Source organism: Gorilla gorilla, chromosome Y (genome assembly GCF_029281585.2).
Source record: "Gorilla gorilla gorilla isolate KB3781 chromosome Y, NHGRI_mGorGor1-v2.1_pri, whole genome shotgun sequence".
NCBI classification, from domain to species: Eukaryota; Metazoa; Chordata; class Mammalia; order Primates; family Hominidae; genus Gorilla; species Gorilla gorilla.
This window is the reverse complement of record NC_073248.2, coordinates 15,931,338-15,937,337: the sequence shown is the minus strand read 5'-3', so window position 1 is coordinate 15,937,337 and position 6,000 is coordinate 15,931,338.

The window sequence follows — 6,000 nt, the reverse complement described above, 5'->3', positions numbered from 1 at the left end:
TTCAGATATATGAAGTGGGGTCTAAAATATCTAGTACCTGTGTGTGTACTTACAAAGATCATATAATAACAATTGGTTCCATTTGCCTTGTACTTTTCTGTAAAACAAAGACATCATTTAATTGTGTTACTTAGTATAGATTTGTGTGGGCATTTTTAAGGATCATTTATCTCATCATAAATAAAATGGTAATACTGGCAGAGAATGGTACTTACTCCAACATTGACATTGTAGAGCTCCAGCTGTTCTGTAGAGAAACTGGTGTGAATTGAAAAAAAAAAACTGGACGATTGAGGGTTACTTAGGGGCCACCCTTTACTTACTAAGACTATGTAATTCTTGGAGGGGACACATAACCTGTGAAGAGTTGGATGTAAATGATGAAGAGTCATTGAGAAAAGGCTGCCTCAAGGATCATCCTCTACATTTCTAGCTTGAAATACACGGTATTTGGTGCTGTGAATTTCTGAAATAGTGGAATACTGTAGGAGGAAACATGTTTTGGGCATGAAATGAAGGTCTGGTGTTGGTATGTGGAGATGTAAGGCATGCAGTTGGACTTGCCAAGTCTGAAGGTAGAACAAAGATCTGGCCTGAAGTTGAGAATTTCTTAATGGTCAGCATAGAAAGGGTGTTTTAGCCTTGAGAAAACCCAAGAGGATCCATGACTGAAATCTGAACAACTTCAACACCTGTAGATTTAGTAAAGATGCCAACAAAATACACACCAAGTTCATATTAAATGTAATAGGAAAAGACAAACAACTTAGTGAGAGGCATTCAGGCAACTAGCATTTAGCTAGCTATTAGCTACAAATTTTGGAAAACATAAAATGTATAAAGAATCTTTGATCAGGTTTCCAAATCTACAAAATAAAAACCACTTACATGTTAGAAGACAATATACAAAATGATATTATGATAATGGTACTATTTAATCCTAATACACAAAAATGAAAATTATTGTGAATGAAATCAATAGACAATATATTTTCTATCACTGTCTTTTCTTCTCAATTTGTGTGTTGTTTTAATTCACTAAGCAATGACTCCTCTTAATTCCACTACTTTTTATTTAACACTGCATTTTTTTTTCATATGTGCAATATTACGCTGCCCAGTAGAGAGAAAATGCAGAATTTGGGCTATTATAAACACCTTAGTTTTTCAGCTTTGGGCTTGTGCAGTGTGGTTAATTTAAAGGTTCTCATCAGGCTTTGATTTTTCTAGTTTCTGTAATCACTTCTCCAAAATAAACAATGTCTGAAACTGATGACTACAATAAAATTAAAATTATGCTGGCTTTTAAGATAATTATGTTTATGTAAATTTGATGCTTTTTTGGGGGGGTGTGGGGTGGTGGAGACAAAGCTTTGGTCTTGTGACCCAGGCTGTAGTGCAGTGGCTTGATTTTGGCTCACTGCAACCTCTGCCTCTCAGGTTCAACCAATTCTCCTGCCTCAGCCCCCCAAATAGCTAGGATTACAGGAACCTGCCACCACACCCAGCTAATTTTTGAATATTTAGTAGAGATGGGGTTTCACCATGTTGACCAGGCTGGTCTTGAACTTCTGACATCTGTTAATCCACCAGCCTTGGCCCCCCAAATGTGGGGATTACAGGTGTGAGCCACCCCACCTGGCCTTCGAATTATGTGTTCATACCCATTCACTTCCACAATTGTTTGGAACTATCTGCATGTTCTCCTCGGGGGTGGGGTGATGGAAACAGTATCAGAGTTCTTGAAAAATTTATGAAAGACAGAATGACAATACCATACAAGGTTTAACCTATTCACAATACTGTATTTACTGAATAAAAACATTACTTTTAAAATTCTACTATTGACTAAATAAATAAAATACATTCTTTCAATCACTCTAAAATGTGTGTACATAAAGAGAATAGAACAAGGGTTCTAATACATAAACAAATAAATGAGGCTGGGCATGGTGGATCACGCTGTAAGCCTAGCAGTTTGGCAGGCAAAAGTAGGTGGATCACTTGAGATCAGGAGTCGGAGACCAGCCTGGCAAATATGGTGAAACCCAGTCTTGACTAAAAATACAAAGATTAGCTGTACATGGTGGCATGCACCTGTAATCCCAACTCCTCAGAAGGCTGAGGCAGGGGAATTGCTTGAAGCTGGGAGGCCGAGGTTGAGGTTGAGGCAAGATCCTGCCACTTCACTCCAGCCTGGGTGACAGAGCAATACTCCTCCAAACACACAAAGACACCCCAAAAAACTAAAAAATGAAAATAAAAATTTTGTACTCACAGTTAAACTCACATATCTAACAGAAAACAAAAAGTACATTAAAACAAAGTTTCCACAAAAAGCAAATAAAACAAATTTATCACCTTGCATATAAAATTAACATAATAAACTGAAGAGAACTATACGGAAAAAAAAAACAAAATTTCAAGTAAGTACTCTAAAAGAAGCTGAAAGTCACTCAAAACTTTTCTGGATTCCATGTCTCTACAGTGCAAATATGATCATAAAATTTCCCAAGGGCAGAACAATCAAAATGTATCTTAAAACTCAATAAACACTTGCAAGTCTCACATAAGAATTGTAACGGAAAATGGACGCATCTGCAGTATTTCTACACAAATCTGAACAAACACTATTTCTTTGTACTCATTGTTACACTATTCCAAGAAAATAACTTCCACATTAATATTAGGGGATGTGACAAAGCAGGTCTTCATCATGATAAGTAACACTGGGTGTCCACATCACTACTCAGGTCGCCTTAATTCCCAGCCAGGTTCCCTCCCTGGACACACAATGAAGGGCTCATCCATTTTGCAGTCTCTTCACATTTCCTCTCCTGTGAGCCCAGTGTGCTTGTCCAGATTCCCTGTGTAAAGGCCTCTCTTGTCTGGTGGGGCAGGGTGGGGCAGGGAAGTGTGAGTGATGATGGCAGAGGGCAGAAAGCATCTCAGGGAAGCCTGGGATCATTGTAACAAAAAATGATGGGCGTGGGACAGCCCATCAGGGAAGACATAGAGAGGGGCCTTGGGAGGATATCTGGGTGGAGGGTGAGAGGGCCCTGGTTGAGCCCAAACTGAGCCCCAAGTGGTAGCCGGCCTCAGGCCTCAGCTGGTGAGGGATGATGAGACAGCTACCACTTGAGCCTTGCTTCTCACCCAATGACCATAGACACTTATTCCTCTTAGGTGGCTTAAGGTGCCCCAGTCCTAAAATGTGGGTGTTACAGTTCTTTGATGGCCATTTCTCCGCCAGCCCATGGATGGCGTGGGATTGCTCACTGCAGTCACCTCCGTGAGGCTTGGTTTCTCCATGTGGGGCACAACTCCAGGAATCAACGGCCTCTCAGTCCCCAGCCCTAGACTGCTCACCTGGCCTCCTCTCTGTTCACTCTCTAATGGCCTCCCTCCCTGGAGAAGTACTGCAGGGGATTGAGCTACAGGCCCTGGCTGATGATCTAGGGGACTGCAAAAGTGGGTACAGGTTAGTTCAGGTCATGGCTCAAAGCCAATTCCCAAGAGGCCAACGAATGACCAGCAAGCTCCTTTCCCATGATGCCCTACCTGGCGCTCACCTAAGCAATCCTGCCAGAACCTGGGCAGTCATGGTCAGCCAACCAGCTGAAGAAGGTCAGGTAGGAGCTGTACAGCCTGCAGCTGGAGGCTTGACCTTCATGATCCCACAACCACTAGACTGCAGTGGAATGAGACATCCTGTATCCTGCAGAGAGAGGAGTCAGGAAGGTTCATGGCAGACCTACCCTCCCACACACCAGCTCCCCTACCATGCTGGGAGGCGCTCCTTACCGAGGATGCCAAGGCAATACTCCTGAATGATCACTTCATTGTGGAAGTAAAGATAGTGATAAAAGGAAAACTTCATCCTGCCTCCGGTACCCGGGATAGTTGTGTTCCTCCCCTTCCCCGGCCAAGAAGGAGAAAGAGGACGTACTCAAAGGACCATTTCATGTAGCTGGGGTGAGGTGACCTGTTAGCTGGGGTGAAGCTCCTTCCCAACTCTCTCATTGAGACACCCCCGGGTCCCAGGGGTATCTCAACCTGACCCAGACACCAGACCCCTCCCGAAGACTCAGGTTCCTTAGCCTGACCTGCAAATCCATCACGTAGCTTAGCAGGACTTCATCACCATTTGTGATCCCGGCCAACATCTGGGTGTGCCGCACAATCTGCCTCTGGTCAAGGAGCCGCCAGATGATTGGGTGGGCGTGCAAGGAAACACCCTGCAACTTTGCAAGAGCACGGAGAGTGTGGGGCAGGGCACCTTCCCTTCCAGGTCCTCTGTCTCTGTCTGGCGTGGAGGGCACCATCACAGCTGTAGTGGTCTTGGTGGTGGGTGGAGGCAGGCCCAGGCAACCCGCTCTGAGCAGGGACTGGCACTGAAGAGGTGGGCAGGGGCTTGGGGGCGGGGTGGTGTTGTGTGAGGCGACTACTTTCTCGGCGTTTCTGAGCTGCAGGAGGCCCTCCTGTGTTGGGTGCTGGACAGGCTCTGCTGCTGTCTGGGTGTGTGGTCTCTCCTTCTCCTGGTCTCCCTGAGGGGTGCACGTGTCCACCCCAGGGAACCGCTGTGGGTAGAAGTGGCTACGGGGCTGTGCCTGGCTCTCCCCATGGAGCTCGAGGGGTTTCAAGGGAGCTTATATATACTCAGGGCCTAAACATCTTTGGGTGCAGCGCTGGCAGAGGGAAGAAATTGTGTCTGGGGAGATAGTGCCTTCCTTGCATAGGACGGCAGCCCCGTGCACAGTGACATCGGGTCTTGAGCACCTTGTGTTTCTGGGGTAAGCTTGCTGGACACAGGCAAGGGGAGCAGGGAAGTTCCATGGCTGGCATGGGCATGCAGACTCCCCTTCCTCCAGGGACTTTCCCAGTGAAACGTATCCTTCAATTTTCTGCTGTTATGATGGGTCCTTGGCGCTGCTATTCTCCCTGGTGAGTGCTGTGCTTGGCTTCCTGTCCCTACCACATGCCCTCAGGGCACATGCAATTAAGCTGCCCTCCTATCTGCGTGAGCCTGTTCTTGGTTCCCCTTGTTGTCCCCCATGCCCTGAATCCTGGCTGACCCCCAGTGCCTACCACCTTGTTTCCCCCACCTCCGCTCCCGGGAGCTCAGTGCCCATCCCCTGCTGCCAACCATCCCGAATTGGCAGCTGCAAGGATATGGCTCCGGCCCAGAAGCCGGGGATGCCCTGCGGCCTGGGACATTCACGTAGCCGAGCTCCACGTGAAGGACGTCCAGCGAGTCTGTTGCTGGCCGGGGCGTACTGGGGCCAGGGCCAGGCTGTGCCTGCAGGTCCTCCTGCTGTGGCTCCACGTTGGCCTCCTCCTTGGCCACCACCTCCATCTCTGCAATGATGTCATCCCCCACTAGCATGCCTCTTCCCCCAGGGTTGCCTTCCTGCTCTGTGCACAGGCCATCCTCTCCTGCACAGCCTCCAGCCTTAACATGGTGCCCTCCTTGAGGCTCCAACAGAGCAAAGCCTGTGCCTCCCACCCCACCCCCACGGCACCCCTCGACTCTGGGGGCAACTCCAGGAGAGGCCTGCGGGCCTTGCCCTGCTGAGAACCACATCCTACACCTATGTGGAACAGGGTTCCTGGGGAGCCCCACAGGGCCCTTAGCCTGTCTCACTCACACTGGGGCTGAGATACCCTGCAGGGTTAGCTGCGCACAGCAGCCCTAGAGTCGGATGCCAAGGCCCTGGCTTCCAGAGCCCCGCTAGCAGGCACCACGGCCACCACTGCACTTGTGAGAGCCTCTGCACCAGCAAAGCAGTGTACACGGATCACTGGATTGGCCACCATGGCGGTAGGCCTCCCGTGTGCCCAGGGCACAGGATGAGAAGTCCTTTGGAATGCCCCTGTGAGTACAGCATTCTCAGGGAGGAACCGTGGAACTCGGAGTATGTATTTGCCTAGACCTGAGAGAATCCTTGCAGGGTTTCAGCTTCTGGTGCAGATGAATTCCACCTCGGCAACGTACCAGTC